The sequence below is a fragment of the Oncorhynchus gorbuscha genome, unplaced genomic scaffold (genome assembly GCF_021184085.1).
Source record: "Oncorhynchus gorbuscha isolate QuinsamMale2020 ecotype Even-year unplaced genomic scaffold, OgorEven_v1.0 Un_scaffold_3349, whole genome shotgun sequence".
Taxonomy (NCBI): domain Eukaryota; kingdom Metazoa; phylum Chordata; class Actinopteri; order Salmoniformes; family Salmonidae; genus Oncorhynchus; species Oncorhynchus gorbuscha.
In genome coordinates, this window is record NW_025747609.1 from 3,778 (window position 1) to 26,011 (window position 22,234).

Below are 22,234 nucleotides of genomic sequence, written 5' to 3' on the forward strand. Positions count from 1 at the left end.
ACATAGCAAGGCAGCAACACAACAAGGTAGCAACACAACATAGCAAGGCAGCAACACAACAAGGCAGCAACACAACAAGGTAGCAACACAACAAGGTAGCAACACAACAAGGCAGCAACACAACATAGCAAGGCAGCAACACAACAAGGTAGCAACACAACATAGCAAGGCAGCAACACAACATAGCAAGGCAGCAACACAACAAGGCAGCAACACAACATATCAAGGCAGCAACACAACAAGGCAGCAACACAACATAGCAAGGTAGCAACACAACAAGGCAGCAACACAACATAGCAAGGTAGCAACACAACAAGGCAGCAACACAACATATCAAGGCAGCAACACAACAAGGCAGCAACACAACATATCAAGGCAGCAACACAACAAGGCAGCAACACAACATAGCAAGGTAGCAACACAACAAGGCAGCAACACAACATAGCAAGGTAGCAACACAACAAGGCAGCAACACAACATATCAAGGCAGCAACACAACAAGGCAGCAACACAACATAGCAAGGCAGCAACACAACATATCAAGGCAGCAACACAACAAGGCAGCAACACAACCTCAGGGTTGTCTTGGATAGATCTGTGTGTGGTAGTCTCAGGGTTGTCTGGGATAGCTCTGTGTGTGGTAGTCTCAGGGTTGTCTGGGATAGCTCTGTGTGTGGTAGCTCTGTGTGTGGTAGCTCTGTGTGTGGTAGCCCTGTGTGTGGTAGTCTCAGGGTTGTCTGGGATAGATCTGTGTGTGGTAGCTCTGTGTGTGGTAGCTCTGTGTGTGGTAGTCTCAGGGTTGTCTGGGATATCTCTGTGTGTGGTATCCCTGTCATTTTATCAGCAGAGTCTCTAAACATATTCCAATCAGCGATAGCAAAGCAGTCCTGTAGCATAGTCTCTGAATCTGGTCACCATTTCTAAGCATAATCGAGGGAAATTGGTTGGGGGGGGGGGGGGGGGGGGGGGTTCATGGGGAGGGGCTGTATGTTATACATTAGTAGGGATTTATTAGTTTATTTAATTTGACAAAAAATGGTACAGAATGAAGCCAACCATGATTTGATCGTATCCTCCAGCTGGTGGCAGTATGCCCCTTAAAACGTCTGTTTTGCTGAGCTCTATTATACTGAGAAGAAGAAGTTATCCAGTCGGCCACCTCGGTAGCACTGCCAGACAATATAACCGAACCAGTAAAGCTCTTTAGACGTTTTAATGTATATTAGCCACTGTGTTTTGAGCACACTTCTGTCAATATAGCTAATTATATAATTTCATTGCATATTTACGTTGTTATTGTTATTAGTTAGCTGGCTGGTTTAGTTAGCATTAGCCTTGTTAGCTAACTGTTAGCTGGCTGGTTTAGTTAGCATTAGCCTTGTTAGCTAACTGTTAGCCCTCATCCCCCGACCATGAGTTCACCAAGCTACTCTCCTCCTGATGAAGAGGAGGAGGAGGTCTGCTGGACGGAGAAAGAGGGTCTGTGGCTGAATGTTGTTGTGAAAGAGGAGAATGAAGAGGAGGATGTCACAGTAACAAAAGTAGAGGAAGAGCAGGATGTTACAGTGAAAGAGGAAGAGGAAGAGGCTTTTACAGTAGAAGAGGAAGAGGAGGATGAGGCTTTTACAGTGAAGGAAGAGGAGGACGAAGCTTTTACAGTGAAAGAAGAGGAGGATGAGGCTTTTACAGTGAAAGAAGAAGAGGAAGAGTCGTTCAGAGTGAAAGAGGAAGAGGAAACCGAGGAGACGGGAGGTAAAAGATTAACACACCAGTAAAAGGGGTGATCTGTAGTTGTTGAACTGATGTGGGGGGGTAAAGGGGTGATCTGTAGTTGAACTGATGTGGGGTAAAGGGGTGATCTGTAGTTGTTGAACTGATGTGGGGGGGGTTAAAGGGTGATCTGTAGTTGTTGAACTGATGTGGGGGGTTTAAAGGGGTGATCTGTAGTTGTTGAACTGATGTGGGGGTTTAAAGGGGTGATCTGTAGTAGTTGAACTGATGTGGGGGGTAAAGGGGTGATCTGTAGTTGTTGAACTGATGTGGGGGTAAAGGGGTGATCTGTAGTTGTTGAACTGATGTGGGGGGTTTAAAGGGGTGATCTGTGGTTGTTGAACTGATGTGGGGGGGTTTAAAGGGGTGATCTGTAGTTGTTGAACTGATGTGGGGGGGTTAAAGGGGTGATCTGTAGTTGTTGAACTGATGTGGGGGGTTTAAAGGGTGATCTGTAGTTGTTGAACTGATGTGGGGGGGGTAAAGGGGTCATCTGTAGTTGTTGAACTGATGTGGGGGGTTTAAAGGGGTGATCTGTAGTTGTTGAACTGATGTGGGGGTTTAAAGGGGTGATCTGTAGTTGTTGAACTGATGTGGGGGGTAAAGGGGTGATCTGTAGTTGAACTGATGTGGGGGTAAAGGGGTGATCTGTAGTTGTTGAACTGATGTGGGGGGGTTAAAGGGGTGATCTGTAGTTGTTGAACTGATGTGGGGGGGGTTTAAAGGGGTGATCTGTAGTTGTTGAACTGATGTGGGGGGTTTAAAGGGGTGATCTGTAGTAGTTGAACTGATGTGGGGGGGGGTAAAGGGGTGATCTGTAGTTGTTGAACTGATGTGGGGGTAAAGGGGTGATCTGTAGTTGTTGAACTGATGTGGGGGGGTTTAAAGGGGTGATCTGTGGTTGTTGAACTGATGTGGGGGTTTAAAGGGGTGATCTGTAGTTGTTGAACTGATGTGGGGGGTTAAAGGGTGATCTGTAGTTGTTGAACTGATGTGGGGGTTTAAAGGGGTGATCTGTAGTTGTTGAACTGATGTGGGGGGAGTAAAGGGGTCATCTGTAGTTGTTGAACTGATGTGGGGGTTTAAAGGGGTGATCTGTAGTTGTTGAACTGATGTGGGGGTTTAAAGGGGTGATCTGTAGTTGTTGAACTGATGTGGGGGTAAAGGGGTGATCTGTAGTTGTTGAACTGATGTGGGGGTAAAGGGGTGATCTGTAGTTGTTGAACTGACTTGGGGGATAAAGGGGTGATCTGTAGTTGTTGAACTGATGTGGGGGTTTAAAGGGGTGATCTGTAGTTGTTGAACTGATGTGGGGGGGTTTAAAGGGTGATCTGTAGTTGTTGAACTGATGTGGGGGTTTAAAGGGGTGATCTGTAGTTGTTGAACTGATGTCGGGGGGTAAAGGGGTGATCTGTAGTTGTTGAACTGATGTGGGGGTTTAAAGGGTGATCTGTAGTTGTTGAACTGATGTGGGGGTTTAAAGGGGTGATCTGTAGTTGTTGAACTGATGTGGGGGGTTTTAAGGGGTGATCTGTAGTTGTTGAACTGATGTGGGGGGTAAAGGGGTGATCTGTAGTTGTTGAACCGATGTGAGGGGGGATAAAGGGGTGATCTGTAGTTGTTGAACTGATGTAGGGGGTTAAAGGGGTGATCTGTAGTTGTTGAACTGATGTGGGGGGTTTAAAGGGGTGATCTGTAGTTGTTGAACTGATGTGGGGGGTTTAAAGGGGCGATCTGTAGTTGTTGAACTGATGTGGGGGTAAAGGGGTGATCTGTAGTTGTTGAAATGATGTGGGGGGTTAAAGGGTGATCTGTAGTTGTTGAACTGATGTGGGGGTTAAAGGGGTGATCTGTAGTTGTTGAACTGATGTGGGGGGATTAAAGGGGTGATCTGTAGTTGTTGAACTGATGTGGGGGTTTTAAGGGGTGATCTGTAGTTGTTGAACTGATGTGGGGGTTTAAAGGGGTGATCTGTAGTTGTTGAACTGATGTGGGGGTTAAAGGGGTGATCTGTAGTTGTTGAACTGATGTGGGGGGTTAAAGGGGTGATCTGTAGTTGTTGAACTGATGTGGGGGGGTTAAAGGGGTGATCTGTAGTTGTTGAACTGATGTAGGGGGGTTAAAGGGGTGATCTGTAGTTGTTGAACTGATGTGGGGGGTAAAGGGGTGATCTGTAGTTTTTGAACTGATGTGGGGGGTTTAAAGGGGTGATCTGTAGTTGTTGAACTGATGTGGGGGCGTTAAAGGGGTAATCTGTAGTTGTTGAACTGATGTGGGGGGGTTAAAGGGGTGATCTGTAGTTGTTGAACTGATGTGGGGGTTTTAAGGGGTGATCTGTAGTTGTTGAACTGATGTGGGGGGTTTTAAGGGGTGATCTGTAGTTGTTGAACTGATGTGGGGGGTTTTAAGGGGGTGATCTGTAGTTGTTATTTTATTTATATTTATATTTATATACTTGAAGAATAAAACTTAAAGTACCCCCCCCCTCCTCCCCAATGTAACTACTTAAAGGACTAGTTGTTACGAACGGGCAATTCCATGGTAAAGTACCCCCCCTCCTCCCTCCTCTCCCCAATGTAACTACTTAAAGGACTAGTTGTTACGAACAGGCAATTCCATGGTAAAGTACCCCCCTCTCCCCAATGTAACTACTTAAAGGACTAGTTGTTATGAACAGGCAATTCCATGGTAAAGTACCCCCCCTCCTCCCTCCTCTCCCCAATGTAACTACTTAAAGGACTAGTTGTTACGAACAGGCAATTCCATGGTAAAGTACCCCCCCTCCTCTCCCCAATGTAACTACTTAAAGGACTAGTTGTTACGAACGGGCAATTCCATGGTAAAGTACCACCCCCTCCCTCCTCTCCCCAATGTAACTACTTAAAGGACTAGTTGCTACGAACGGGCAATTCCATGGTAAAGTACCCCCCTCCTCCCTCCTCTCCCCAATGTAACTACTTAAAGGACTAGTTGTTATGAACAGGCAATTCCATGGTAAAGTACCCCCTCCTCCCCAATGTAACTACTTAAAGGACTAGTTGTAATGAACAGGCAATTCCATGGTAAAGTACCCCCCCTCCTCCCCAATGTAACTACTTAAAGGACTAGTTGTTATGAACAGGCAATTCCATGGTAAAGTACCCCCCTCCTCCCCAATGTAACTACTTAAAGGACTAGTTGTTATGAACGGGCAATTCCATGGTAAAGTACCCCCTCCTCCCCAATGTAACTACTTAAAGGACTAGTTGTTACGAACGGGCAATTCCATGGTAAAGTACCCCCCCCCCCCCCTCCTCTCCCCAATGTAACTACTTAAAGGACTAGTTGTTACGAACGGGCAATTCCATGGTAAAGTACCCCCCTCCTCCCTCCTCTCCCCAATGTAATTACTTAAAGGACTAGTTGTTATGAACAGGCAATTCCATGGTAAAGTAACCCCCCTCCTCTCCCCAATGTAACTACTTAAAGGACTAGTTGTTACGAACGGGCAATTCCATGGTAAAGTACCCCCCCTCCTCTCCCCAATGTCACTACTTAAAGGACTAGTTGTTATGAACAGGCAATTCCATGGTAAAGTAACCCCCCCTCCTCTCCCCAATGTAACTACTTAAAGGACTAGTTGTTACGAACGGGCAATTCCATGGTAAAGTACCCCCCTCCTCCCTCCTCTCCCCAATGTAATTACTTAAAGGACTAGTTGTTATGAACAGGCAATTCCATGGTAAAGTAACCCCCTCCTCTCCCCAATGTAACTACTTAAAGGACTAGTTGTTAAACGGGCAATTCCATGGTAAAGTACCCCCCTCCTCTCCCCAATGTCACTACTTAAAGGACTAGTTGTTATGAACAGGCAATTCCATGGTAAAGTAACCCCCCCTCCTCTCCCCAATGTAACTACTTAAAGGACTAGTTGTTACGAACGGGCAATTCCATGGTAAAGTACCCCCCCTCCTCCCTCCTCTCCCCAATGTTGTCATCTGTAGTTTTTTTACAGTAAATGTTTTTTTCTATGCACTTAACTAATGTACTTACTGTTAAACTTTTAAATCAAAATTAGACTCTGTGTAAATCAATGGTTTGTGTTTGGTTATATATTTGACAGTAGACTACCACAGTCTCAGTGTAAATCCATGGTTTGTGTTTGGTTATATATTTTACAGTAGACTACCACAGTCTCAGTGTAAATCAATGGTTTGTGTTTGGTTATATATTTGACAGTAGACTACCACAGTCTCAGTGTAAATCAATGGTTTGTGTTTGGTTATATATTTGACAGTAGACTACCACAGTCTCAGTGTAAATCCATGGTTTGTGTTTGGTTATATATTTGACAGTAGACTACCACAGTCTCAGTGTAAATCAATGGTTTGTGTTTGGTTATACATTTGACAGTAGACTACCACAGTCTCAGTGTAAATCCATGGCCCACAGTGGCAGGTTGACAGCTTTACTCTTTCAACTGCAGATTTGTTTGATTGATGTGGCTTTTTTTAAAGGGGCTTCGAACAGAAACAAAATGGCCGCCCTGTCACATGTTTTGGTAAACAACTGAGGGTTGTGGTGGCTGGAGAAATGTAACCACTCTCGCAAATTCATAGAGAAAGCTATTGTAGCAACCTTAACCCAAAACCTAGTGACCTCGTCAAGAATGACAGAACTCTTGGAGTAACAGTTAGTGATGAAATTCTATTGGTCACATGGTCACTCAGAACTCCGCCACGTTCCAGAACCTTGTCACCAGAAACCAAAGGTGCTTGTGTGACCAGTTGAGAACCCGGGATGCTGCCTCTGGTAATAGAAGTAGGACGGTTCGATGGCATAGACGAATAAGGGAGACTATGTACGGTCTGTGATTTCAGAGAAGTTAGAGAATCAACTGCATTTGGACATTTATTGTACTTTTTATATAATGATTTGAGAGCTATAATGTTTGATAAAATGTTTGTAAAGAAATCAAGAAGTATTCTGGATTTAGAGATGAAGAAAATGGTGAATGTCTATTTAGGAAAGAAGTATGTGCAGTTGATCTCTGAAGCTTGGAGGATGAGACGAGATCGGTTGATCTCTGAAGCTTGGAGGATGAGACGAGATCGGTTGATCTCTGAAGCTTGAGAGGATGAGACGGATCGGTTGATCTCTGAAGCTTGGAGGATGAGACAAGATCAATTGATCTCTGAAGCTTGGAGGAGGAGACGAGATCAGATGATCTCTGAAGCTTGGAGGATGAGACGAGATCAGCATTTATATATATATATATAATCATCAGCATTTATATATACAGTGCCTTGCGAAAGTATTCGCCCCCCTTGAACTTTGCGACCTTTTGCCACATTTCAGGCGTCAAACATAAAGATATAAAACTGTATTTTTTTGTGAAGAATCAACAACAAGTGGGACACAATCATGAAGTGGAACGACATTTATTGGATATTTCAAACTTTTTTAACAAATCAAAAACTGAAAAATTTGGCGTGCAAAATTATTCAGTAATAATAATCCCCTCTCTCCCTCTATATAATAATACAGTCCCCTCTCTCCCTCTATATAATAATACAGTCCCCTCTATCCCTCTATATAATAATACAGTCCCCTCTATATAATAATACAGTCCCCTCTCTCCCTCTATATAATAATACAGTCCCCTCTCTCTCTATATATAATAATACAGTCCCCTCTCTCCCTCTATATAATAATACAGTCCCCTCTATATAATAATACAGTCCCCTCTCTCCCTCTATATAATAATACAGTCCCCTCTATATAATAATACAGTCCCCTCTATATAATAATACAGTCCCCTCTATATAATAATACAGTCCCCTCTCTCCCTCTATATAATAATACAGTCCCCTCTCTCCCTCTATATAATAATACAGTCCCCTCTATATAATAATACAGTCCCCTCTCCTCTATATAATAATACAGTCCCCTCTATATAATAATACAGTCCCTCTATATAATAATACAGTCCCCTCTATATAATAATACAGTCCCCTCTCTCCCTCTATATAATAATACAGTCCCCTCTCTCCCTCTATATAATAATACAGTCCCCTCTATATAATAATACAGTCCCCTCTATATAATAATACAGTCTCCTCTATATTATAATAATGGCCCCTCTCTCCCTCTATATAATAATACTGACCCCTCTCTCCCTCTATATAACAATACAGTCCCCTCTATATAATAATACAGTCCCCTCTATATAATAATACAGTCCCCTCTCTCCCTCTATATAATAATACAGTCCCCTCTATATAATAATACAGTCCCCTCTATATAATAATACAGTCCCCTCTCTCCCTCTATATAATAATACAGTCCCCTCTCTCCCTCTATATAATAATACAGTCCCCTCTATATAATAATACAGTCCCCTCTATATAATAATACAGTCCCCTCTATATAATAATACAGTCTCCTCTATATAATAATACTGGCCCCTCTCTGCCTCTATATAATAATACTGACCCCTCTCTCCCTCTATATAACAATACAGTCCCCTCTATATAATAATACAGTCCCCTCTATATAATAATACAGTCCCCTCTATATAATAATACAGTCCCCTCTCTCCCTCTATATGATAATACAGTCCCCTCTATATAATAATACAGTCCCCTCTATATAATAATACAGTCCCCTCTATATAATAATACAGTCCCCTCTCTCCCTCTATATAATAATACAGTCCCCTCTATATAATAATACAGTCCCCTCTCTCCCTCTATATAATAATACAGTCCCCTCTCTCCCTCTATATAATAATACAGTCCCCCCTCTATATAATAATACAGTCCCCTCTATATAATAATACAGTCCCCTCTCTATAATAATACAGTCCCCTCTATATAATAATACAGTCCCCTCTCTCCCTCTATATAATAATACAGTCCCCTCTATATAATAATACAGCCCCCTCTCTCCCTCTATATAATAATACAGTCCCCTCTATATAATAATACAGTCCCCTCTATATAATAATACAGTCCCTCTCTATAATAATACAGTCCCCTCTCTCCCTCTATATAATAATACAGTCCCCTCTCCCTCTATATAATAATACAGTCCCCTCTCTCCCTCTATATGATAATACAGTCCCCTCTCTCCCTCTATATGATAATACAGTCCCCTCTATATAATAATACAGTCCCCTCTATATAATAATACAGTCCCCTCTCTCCCTCTATATAATAATACAGTCCCCTCTATATAATAATACAGTCCCCTCTCTCCCTCTATATAATAATACAGTCTCCTCTCTCCCTCTATATAATAATACAGTCCCCTCTCTCCCTCTATATAATAATACAGTCCCCTCTCTCCCTCTATATATTAATACAGTCCCCTCTATATAATAATACAGTCCCCTCTCTCCCTCTATATAATAATACAGTCCCCTCTATATAATAATACAGTCCCCTCTCTCCCTCTATATAATAATACAGTTCCCTCTCTCCCTCTATATAATAATACAGTCCCCTCTATATAATAATACAGTCCCCTCTCTCCCTCTATATAATAATACAGTCCCCTCTATATAATAATACAGCCCCCTCTCTCCCTCTATATAATAATACAGTCCCCTCTATATAATAATACAGTCCCCTCTCTATAATAATACAGTCCCCTCTCTATAATAATACAGTCCCCTCTCTATAATAATACAGTCCCCTCTCTCCCTCTATATAATAATACAGTCCCCTCTCTCCCTCTATATAATAATACAGTCCCCTCTCTCCCTCTATATGATAATACAGTCCCCTCTCTCCCTCTATATGATAATACAGTCCCCTCTATATAATAATACAGTCCCCTCTATATAATAATACAGTCCCCTCTCTCCCTCTATATAATAATACAGTCCCCATTATATAATAATACAGTCCCCTCTCTCCCTCTATATAATAATACAGTCTCCTCTCTCCCTCTATATAATAATACAGTCCCCTCTCTCCCTCTATATAATAATACAGTCCCCTCTATATAATAATACAGTCCCCTCTCTATAATAATACAGTCCCCTCTCTCCCTCTATATAATGATACAGTTCCCTCTCTCCCTCTATATAATAATACAGTCCCCTCTATATAATAATACAGTCCCCTCTCTCCCTCTATATAATAATACAGTCCCCTCTATATAATAATACAGCCCCCTCTCTCCCTCTATATAATAATACAGTCCCCTCTCTATAATAATACAGTCCCCTCTCTATAATAATACAGTCCCCTCTCTATAATAATACAGTCCCCTCTCTCCCTCTATATAATAATACAGTCCCCTCTCTCCCTCTATATAATAATACAGTCCCCTCTCTCCCTCTATATAATAATACAGTCTCCTCTATATAATAATACAGTCCCCTCTCTCCCTCTATATAATAATACAGTCCCCTCTATATAATAATACAGTCCCCTCTCCCTCTATATTATAATACAGTCCCCTCTCTCTCTATATATAATAATACAGTCCCCTCTCTCCCTCTATATAATAATACAGTCCCCTCTCTCCCTCTATATAATAATACAGTCCCCTCTATATAATAATACAGTCCCCTCTCTCCCTCTATATAATAATACAGTCCCCTCTATATAATAATACAGTCCCCTCTATATAATAATACAGTCCCCTCTATATAATAATACAGTCCCCTCTCTCCCTCTATATAATAATACAGTCCCCTCTCTCCCTCTATATAATAATACAGTCCCCTCTATATAATAATACAGTCCCCTCTATATAATAATACAGTCTCCTCTATATAATAATCCTGGCCCCTCTCTCCCTCTATATAATAATACTGACCCCTCTCTCCCTCTATATAACAATACAGTCCCCTCTCTCCCTCTATATAACAATACAGTCCCCTCTCTCCCTCTATATAATAATACAGTCCCCTCTATATAATAATACAGTCCCCTCTATATAATAATACAGTCCCCTCTATATAATAATACAGTCCCCTCTATATAATAATACAGTCCCCTCTATATAATAATACAGTCCCCTCTCTCCCTCTATATGATAATACAGTCCCCTCTATATAATAATACAGTCCCCTCTATATAATAATACAGTCCCCTCTCTCCCTCTATATGATAATACAGTCCCCTCTATATAATAATACAGTCCCCTCTATATAATAATACAGTCCCTCTCCCCTCTATATAATAATACAGTCCCCTCTATATAATAATACAGTCCCCTCTCTCCTCTATATAATAATACAGTCCCCTCTATATAATAATACAGTCCCCTCTCTCCCTCTATATAATAATACAGTCCCCTCTCTCCTCTATATAATAATACAGTCCCTCTATATAATAATACAGTCCCCTCTCCCTCTATATAATAATACAGTCCCCTCTCTCCCTCTATATAATAATACAGTCCCCTCTATATAATAATACAGTCCCTCTCTCCCTCTATATAATAATACAGTCCCCTCTATATAATAATACAGTCCCCTCTCTCCTCTATATAATAATACAGTTCCCTCTCTCCCTCTATATAATAATACAGTCCCCTCTATATAATAATATACTCTCTCCCTCTATATAATAATACAGTCCCCTCTATATAATAATACAGCCCCCTCTCTCCCTCTATATAATAATACAGTCCCCTCTATATAATAATACAGTCCCCTCTCTCCTCTATATGATAATACAGTCCCCTCTATATAATAATACAGTCCCCTCTCTCCCTCTATATAATAATACAGTCCCTCTCTCCCTCTATATAATAATACAGTCCCCTCTATATAATAATACAGTCCCCTCTATATAATAATACAGTCCCCTCTATAATAATACAGTCCCTCTATATAATAATACAGTCCCCTCTATATAATAATACAGTCCCTCTATATAATAATACTGACCCCTCTCTCCCTCTATATAATAATACAGTCCCTCTCTCCCTCTATATAATAATACAGTCCCTCTCTCCCTCTATATAATAATACAGTCCCCTCTATATAATAATACTGACCCCTCTCTCCTCTATATAATAATACAGTCCCTCTCTCCCTCTATATAATAATACAGTCCCCTCTCTCCCTCTATATAATAATACAGTCCCTCTATATAATAATACTGACCCCCTCTCCCTCTATATAATAATACAGTCCCTCTATATAATAATACTGACCCCTCTCTCCCTCTATATAATAATACAGTCCCCTCTCTCCCTCTATATAATAATACGGTCTCCTCTATATAATGATACAGTCCCCTCTCTCCCTCTATATAATAATACAGTCCCCTCTATATAATAATACAGTCCCCTCTATATAATAATACAGTCCCCTCTCTATAATAATACAGTCCCCTCTCTATAATAATACAGTCCCCTCTCTATAATAATACAGTCCCCTCTCTCCCTCTATATAATAATAGTCCCCTCTCTCCCTCTATATAATAATACAGTCCCCTCTCTCCCTCTATATAATAATACAGTCTCCTCTATATAATAATACAGTCCCCTCTCCCCCTCTATATAATAATACAGTCCCCTCTCTCCCTCTATATAATAATACAGTCCCCTCTCTCCCTCTATATAATAATACAGTCCCCTCTATATAATAATACAGTCCCCTCTATATAATAATACAGTCCCCTCTCTCCCTCTATATAATAATACAGTCCCCTCTCTCCCTCTATATAATAATACAGTCCCCCTCTCCTCTATATAATAATACAGTCCCCTCTATATAATAATACAGTCCCCTCTCTCCCTCTATATGATAATACAGTCCCTCTATATAATAATACAGTCCCATCTCTCCCTCTATATAATAATACAGTCCCCTCTCTCCCTCTATATAATAATACAGTCCCCTCTATATAATAATACAGTCCCTCTATATAATAATACAGTCCCCTCTATATAATAATACAGCCCCCTCTCTCCTCTATATAATAATACAGTCCCCTCTATATAATAATACAGTCCCCTCTATATAATAATACAGTCCCTCTATATAATAATACAGTCCCCTCTATATAATAATACAGTCCCCTCTATATAATAATACAGTCCCCTCTATATAATAATACAGTCCCCTCTCTCCCTCTATATGATAATACAGTCCCTCTATATAATAATACAGTCCCTCTATATAATAATACTGACCCCTCTCTCCCTCTATATAATAATACAGTCCCCTCTATATAATAATACAGTCCCCTCTCTCCCTCTATATAATAATACAGTCCCTCTATATAATAATACTGACCCCTCTCTCCCTCTATATAATAATACAGTCCCTCTCTCCCTCTATATAATAATACAGTCCCTCCCTCTATATAATAATACAGTCCCCTCTATATAATAATACTGACCCTCTCTCCCTCTATATAATAATACAGTCCCCTCTATATAATAATACTGACCCTCTCTCCCTCTATATAATAATACAGTCCCCTCTCCCTCTATATAATAATACAGTCTCCTCTATATAATGATACAGTCCCCTCTCTCCTCTATATAATAATACAGTCCCCTCTATATAATAATACAGTCCCCTCTATATAATAATACAGTCCCCTCTATAATAATACAGTCCCTCTATAATAATACAGTCCCTCTCTATAATAATACAGTCCCCTCTCTATAATAATACAGTCCCCTCTCTCCCTCTATATAATAATAGTCCCCTCTCTCCCTCTATATAATAATACAGTCCCCTCTCTCCCTCTATATAATAATACAGTCTCCTCTATATAATAATACAGTCTCCTCTAAATAATAATACAGTCCCCTCTCCCCCTCTATATAATAATACAGTCCCCTCTCTCCCTCTATATAATAATACAGTCCCCTCTATATAATAATACAGTCCCTCTATATAATAATACAGTCCCCTCTCTCCCTCTATATAATAATACAGTCCCCTCTCCCCTCTATATAATAATACAGTCCCCTCTCTCCCTCTATATAATAATACAGTCCCCTCTATATAATAATACAGTCCCCTCTCCCTCTATATGATAATACAGTCCCTCTATATAATAATACAGTCCCATCTCTCCCTCTATATAATAATACAGTCCCTCTCTCCCTCTATATAATAATACAGTCCCCTCTATATAATAATACAGTCCCTCTATATAATAATACAGTCCCCTCTATATAATAATACAGTCCCCTCTATATAATAATACAGTCCCTCTATATAATAATACAGCCCCCTCTCTCCTCTATATAATAATACAGTCCCCTCTATATAATAATACAGTCCCCTCTATATAATAATACAGTCCCCTCTATATAATAATACAGTCCCCTCTATATAATAATACAGTCCCCTCTATATAATAATACAGTCCCCTCTATATAATAATACAGTCCCCTCTATATAATAATACAGTCTCCCTCTATATGATAATACAGTCCCTCTATATAATAATACAGTCCCTCTCCCCTCTATATAATAATACAGTCCCCTCTCTCCTCTATATAATAATACAGTCCCCTATATAATAATACAGTCCCCTCTATATAATAATACAGTCCCTCTATATAATAATACAGCCCCTCTCTCCCTCTATATAATAATACAGTCCCCTCTATATAATAATACAGTCCTCTATATAATAATACAGTCCCCTCTATATAATAATACAGTCCCCTCTATATAATAATACAGTCCCTCTATATAATAATACAGTCCCCTCTATATAATAATACAGTCCCCTCTCCCTCTATATAATAATACAGTCCCCTCTATATAATAATACAGTCCCCTCTATATAATAATACAGTCCCTCTATATAATAATACAGTCCCCTCTCCCTCTATATGATAATACAGTCCCCTCTCTCCCTCTATATGATAATACAGTCCCCTCTATATAATAATACAGTCCCCTCTCCCCTCTATATAATAATACAGTCCCCTCTCTCCCTCTATATAATAATACAGTCCCCTCTATATAATAATACAGTCCCCTCTATATAATAATACAGTCCCTCTATATAATAATACAGTCCCCTCTATATAATAATACAGCCCCTCCCTCTATATAATAATACAGTCCCTCTATATAATAATACCCTCTATATAATAATACAGTCCCCTCTATATAATAATACAGTCCCTCTATATAATAATACAGTCCCTCTATATAATAATACAGTCCCCTCTCTCCTCTATATAATAATCAGTCCCCTCTATATAATAATACAGTCCCTCTATATAATAATACAGTCCCCTCTATATAATAATACAGTCCCCTCTATATAATAATACAGTCCCCTCTCTCCCTCTATATAATAATACAGTCCCCTCTCTCCCTCTATATAATAATACAGCCCCTCTCTCCCTCTATATAATAATACAGTCCCTCTATATAATAATACAGTCCCCTCTATATAATAATACAGTCCCCTCTATATAATAATACAGTCCCCTCTATATAATAATACAGTCCCTCTATATAATAATACAGTCCCCTCTATATAATAATACAGTCCCCTCTATATAATAATACAGTCCCCTCTATATAATAATACAGTCCCTCTCTCCCTCTATATAATAATACAGTCCCCTCTCTCCCTCTATATAATAATACAGTCCCCTCTCTCCCTCTATATAATAATACAGTCCCTCTATATAATAATACAGTCCCTCTCTCCCCTATATAATAATACAGTCCCTCTATATAATAATACAGTCCCCTCTATATAATAATACAGTCCCCTCTATATAATAATACAGTCCCTCTATATAATAATACAGTCTCCCTCTATATAATAATACAGTCCCCTCTATATAATAATACAGTCCCCTCTCTCCTCTATATAATAATACAGTCCCCTCTATATAATAATACGGTCTCCTCTATATAATAATACAGTCCCCTCTATCCCTCTATATAATAATACAGTCCCCTCTATATAATAATACAGTCCCCTCTCTCCCTCTATATAATAATACAGTCCCCTCTATATAATAATACAGTCCCCTCTCTCCCTCTATATAATAATACAGTCCCCTCTATATAATAATACAGTCCCCTCTATATAATAATACAGTCCCCTCTATATAATAATACTGACCCCTCTCTCCTCTATATAATAATACAGTCCCCCTCTCCCTCTATATAATAATACAGTCCCCTCTATATAATAATACGGTCTCCTCTATATAATAATACAGTCCCCTCTCTCCCTCTATATAATAATACAGTCCCCTCTATATAATAATACAGTCCCTCTATATAATAATACAGTCCCTCTCTCCCTCTATATAATAATACAGTCCCCTCTATATAATAATACAGTCCCCTCTCTATAATAATACAGTCCCCTCTCCCTCTATATAATAATACAGTCCCTCTCTCCTCTATATAATAATACAGTCCCCTCTATATAATAATACAGTCCCCTCTCTCCTCTATATAATAATACAGTCCCTCTATATAATAATACAGTCCCCTCTCTCCCTCTATATAATAATACAGTCCCCCTCTCCTCTATATAATAATACAGTCCCCTCTATATAATAATACAGTCCCCTCTCTCCCTCTATATGATAATACAGTCCCCTCTATATAATAATACAGTCCCCTCTCTCCCTCTATATAATAATACAGTCCCCTCTCCCTCTATATAATAATACAGTCCCCTCTATATAATAATACAGTCCCCTCTATATAATAATACAGTCCCCTCTCTCCCTCTATATAATAATACAGTCCCCTCTATATAATAATACAGTCCCCTCTATATAATAATACAGTCCCCTCTATATAATAATACAGTCCCCTCTATATAATAATACAGTCCCTCTATATAATAATACAGTCCCTCTCTCCCTCTATATAATAATACAGTCCCTCTATATAATAATACAGTCCCCTCTATATAATAATACAGTCCCCTCTATATAATAATACAGTCCCTCTATATAATAATACAGTCCCCTCTATATAATAATACAGTCCCCTCTATATAATAATACAGTCCCCTCTATATAATAATACAGTCCCCTCTCTCCCTCTATATAATAATACAGTCCCCTCTCTCCCTCTATATAATAATACAGTCCCCTCTCTCCCTCTATATAATAATACAGTCCCCTCTATATAATAATACAGTCCCCTCTATATAATAATACAGTCCCTCTATATAATAATACAGTCCCCTCTATATAATAATACAGTCCCTCTCTCCTCTATATAATAATACAGTCCCCTCTCTCCCTCTATATAATAATACAGTCCCTCTATATAATAATACAGTCCTCTATATAATAATACAGTCCCCTCTATATAATAATACAGTCCCCTCTATATAATAATACAGTCCCCTCTCTCCCTCTATATAATAATACAGTCCCCTCTATATAATAATACAGTCCCTCTATAATAATACAGTCCCCTCTATCCCTCTATATAATAATACAGTCCCCTCTATATAATAATACAGTCCCCTCTCCCTCTATATAATAATACAGTCCCCTTATAATAATACAGTCCCCTCTCTCCCTCTATATAATAATACAGTCCCCTCTATATAATAATACAGTCCCTCTATATGATAATACAGTCCCCTCTATATAATAATACAGTCCCCTCTCTCCCTCTATATAATAATACAGTCCCTCTCTCCTCTCTATAATAATACAGTCCCCTCTATATAATAATACGGTCTCCTCTATATAATAATACAGTCCCCTCTCTCCTCTATATAATAATACAGTCCCCTCTATATAATAATACAGTCCCTCTATATAATAATACAGTCCCTCTCTCCCTCTATATAATAATACAGTCCCCTCTATATAATAATACAGTCCCCTCTATATAATAATACAGTCCCCTCTCTCCCTCTATATAATAATACAGTCCCCTCTATATAATAATACAGTCCCTCTCTATAATAATACAGTCCCCTCTCTCCCTCTATATAATAATACAGTCCCCTCTCCTCTATATAATAATACCTCTATATAATAATACAGTCCCTCTCCTCTATATAATAATACAGTCCCCTCTATATAATAATACAGTCCCCTCTCTCCCTCTATATAATAATACAGTCCCCTCTCTCCCTCTATATAATAATACAGTCCCCTCTATATGATAATACAGTCCCCTCTATATAATAATACAGTCCCCTCTCTCCCTCTATATAATAATACAGTCCCCTCTATATAATAATACAGTCCCCTCCCTCTATATTATAATAACCATCATAATATTGGTGACCTAAAGTCGTCTGGATCACTGCCTAATGTTTCAGCAACTGTAATAATTTATTGGAAGAATAAAATAATTGACTGTGTGAAAAATGAAGACAAGTACTGACTGTTGTTCACTTGACTGTCTTATTAATGGTAGAAGAAAATTGTCAAAGTTTGTAAAAACATTGAAACATTCACGACAATGACAAATTACTGACTTTGTCGTTCACACAGGAGAGAGACGTGACTATTGTGGATCCTCTGGGGAGCCTCAACAACATCATGATGCTGAAGAGGCAGAGAAGAGTCTCTCCACATCAGAACTCTTCAAGAAACACCAGCAGAGACCCACAGGGAAGAATCCTCACTGCTGCTCTCACTGTGGGAAGCGTTGCAAATCTTTATCAGAACTTAAAATACACCAGAGAACACACACAGGAGAGAAACCTTATAGCTGTGATCAATGTGGGAGGAGTTTCACTATATCAAGCCATCTGACTTCACACCAGAGAACACACACAGGAGAGAAACCTTATAGCTGTGATCAATGTGGGAAGTGTTTTACTATATCAAGCCATCTGACTTCACACCAGAGAACACACACAGGAGAGAAACCTTATAGCTGTGATCAATGTGGGATGAGTTTTGCTGCATCAAGCAATCTGACTTCACACCAGAGAACACACACAGGAAAGAAACCTTATAGCTGTGATCAATGTGGGATGAGTTTTGCTGCATCAAGCAATCTGACAAGACACCAGAGAATACACACAGGAGAGAAACCTTATAGCTGTGATCAATGTGGGAAGTGTTTTACTATATTGAGCTCTCTGACTTCACACCAGAGAACACACACAGGAGAGAAACCTTATAGCTGTGATCAATGTGGGAAGTGTTTTACTATATTGAGCTCTCTGACTTCACACCAGAGAATACACACAGGAGAGAAACCTTATAGCTGTGATCAATGTGGGAAGTGTTTTACTATATCAAGCTCTCTGACTTCACACCAGAGAACACACACAGGAGAGAAACCTTATAGCTGTGATCAATGTGGGAAGTGTTTTACTATATCAAGCCATCTGACTGCACACCAGAGAACACACACAGGAGAGAAACCTTATATCTGTGATCAATGTGACAAGAGATACTCTGATAAAAGATCTCTGATTAAACATCAGAAAATACATGAAGGAGGTGTTTCATGATATCAATTGTAGTAGGAGTGTTTTAATGATGTCACAATGTAGAATGTTTTAACATTGTAGTAGGAGTATTTGAATGATGTTACAATGTAGAATGTCTTAACATTGTAGCAGCACTTCAAGATTCAAAATGTAGCTAGCGGTTTTCTACAAGTTGAAAAAGCTGCTTGTTTAAAAAAATACATGTAATTGATCATTGTTGCAGATGTTTGTGTATAAACACACAAGAAAGCAGTACAATAAATTGGTCTATAATCAATTTTTATTAACAATCTGACATCACTCCAGTATTTCTTGACAACATTCAAGTGCTAATTGTCTTTATTCCACTACTGAAGAAGCATGACTCAAATCACCTCATATTTCAAACATTCAGCCTGACAACATGTTTTATTATTCCATGCCTCACCATTAAGTGAAGTATTGCCAATACATATTAACAAAGGGGTGAACATTTGGTTTTACACCAGCGAGTATACACAGGAAATAAACCTCACTGCTGCCCTGACTTTGGGAAGAGTTTTTCAACATCACGGTCTTTATAATCTCACCAAGAATCGCACAGAGAGAGAACCAGCGGCTGTGATGTATGTGGAATGACTTTTACTGCCTCGAGTGAACTGATTTTACACCAGAGAACATAGAATGATCTCCAAACCAGACCTGGGTAGTAGAACACAGAGTGTAGAATGACCTGGGTAGTAGAATACAGAGTGTAGAATGACCTGGGTAGTAGAACACAGAGTGTGGAATGATCTCCAACACCAGACCTGGGTAGTAGAACACAGAGTGTAGAATGACCTGGGTAGTAGAACCACAGAGTGTGGAATGATCTCCAATACCAGACCTGGGTAGTAGAACACAGAGTGTAGAATGATCTCCAACACCAGACCTGGGTAGTAGAACACAGAGTGTAGAATGATCTCCAACACTAGACCTGGGTAGTAGAACACAGAGTGTAGAATGACCTGGGAAGAATGATTTTCAACACCAGACCTGGGTAGTAGAACACAGAGTGTAGAATGATCTCCAACACCAGACCTGGGTAGTAGAACACAGAGTAGAATGATCTCCAACACTAGACCTGGGTAGTAGAACACAGAGTGTAGAATGACCTGGGTAGTAGAACACAGAGTGTAGAATGATTCCAACACCAGACCTGGGTAGTAGAACACAGAGTGTAGAATGATCTCCAACACCAGACCTGGGTAGTAGAACACAGAGTGTAGAATGACCTGGGTAGTAGAGCACAGAGTGTGGAATGACCTGGGTAGTAGAACAGAGTGTAGAATGACCTGGGTAATAGAACACAGAGTGTGGAATGATCTCCAACACCAGACCTGGGTAGTAGAACACAGAGTGTAGAATGACCTGGGTAGTAGAACCACAGAGTGTGGAATGATCTCCAACACCAGACCTGGGTAGTAGAACACAGAGTGTAGAATGATCTCCAACACTAGACCTGGGTAGTAGAACACAGAGTGTAGAATGACCTGGGTAGTAGAAACAGAGTGTAGAATGACCTGTAGAACACAGAGTGTGGAATGATCTCCAACACCAGACCTGGTAGTAGAACACAGAGTGTAGAATGACTGGGTAGTAGAACAGAGTGTGGAATGATCTCCAATACCAGACCTGGGTAGTAGAACACAGAGTGTAGAATGATCTCCAACACCAGACCTGGGTAGTAGAACACAGAGTGTAGAATGATCTCCAACACTAGACCTGGGTAGTAGAACACAGAGTGTAGAATGACCTGGGTAGTAGAACACAGAGTGTAGAATGATCTCCAACACCAGACCTGGGTAGTAGAACACAGAGTGTAGAATGATCTCCAACACCAGACCTGGGTAGTAGAACACAGAGTGTAGAATGATCTCCAACACTAGACCTGGGTAGTAGAACACAGAGTGTAGAATGACCTGGGTAGTAGAACACAGAGTGTAGAATGATCTCCAACACCAGACCTGGGTAGTAGAACACAGAGTGTAGAATGATCTCCAACACCAGACCTGGGTAGTAGAACACAGAGTGTAGAATGACCTGGGTAGTAGAGCACAGAGTGTGGAATGACCTGGGTAGTAGAACACAGAGTGTAGAATGACCTGGGTAATAGAACACAGAGTGTGGAATGATCTCCAACACCAGACCTGGGTAGTAGAACACAGAGTGTAGAATGACCTGGGTAGTAGAACCACAGAGTGTGGAATGATCTCCAACACCAGACCTGGGTAGTAGAACACAGAGTGTGGAATGATCTCCAACACCAGACCTGGGTAGTAGAACACAGAGTGTAGAATGACCTGGGTAGTAGAACACAGAGTGTAGAATGACCTGGGTAGTAGAACACAGAGTGTAGAATGACCTAGGTAGTAGAGCACAGAGTGTGGAATGACCTGGGTAGTAGAACACAGAGTGTAGAATGACCTGGGTAGTAGAACACAGAGTGTGGAATGATCTCCAACACCAGACCTGGGTAGTAGAACACAGAGTGTAGAATGACCTGGGTAGTAGAACCACAGAGTGTGGAATGATCTCCAACACCAGACCTGGGTAGTAGAACACAGAGTGTAGAATGATCTCCAACACTAGACCAGAACACAGAGTTTAGAATGGTAGTAGAACACAGAGTGTAGAATGATCTCCAACACTAGACCTGGGTAGTAGAACACAGAGTTTAGAATGACCTGGGTAGTAGAACACAGAGTGTAGAATGATCTCCAACACCAGACCTGGGTAGTAGAACACAGAGTGTAGAATGACCTGGGTAGTAGAACACAGAGTGTAGAATGACCTCCGCCAACACCAGACCTGGGTAGTAGAACACAGAGTGTAGAATGACCTGGGTAGTAGAACACAGAGTGTAGAATGACCTCCGCCAACACCAGACCTGGTTAGTAGAACACAGAGTGTGGAATGGTCTCTAACCCCAGACCTGGGTAGTAGAACACAGAGTGTGGAATGATCTCCAACACTAGACCTGGGTAGTAGAACACAGAGTGTATAATGATCTCCAACACCAGACCTGGGTAGTAGAACACAGAGTGTGGAATGATCTCCAA

The 22,234-nt window shown here is 39.9% G+C and overlaps 1 long non-coding RNA gene across 1 annotated transcript; it reads left to right on the forward strand.

Moving 5' to 3' along the window:
• Positions 1-1,700: 1,700 nt before the first annotated feature.
• On the forward strand, positions 1,701-19,437 carry LOC124027544. Its single transcript, XR_006837425.1, has 2 exons — positions 1,701-1,752; positions 18,202-19,437. It is a non-coding gene; the product is annotated as an uncharacterized LOC124027544 (long non-coding RNA).
• The last annotated feature ends 2,797 nt before the right edge of the window (positions 19,438-22,234 follow it).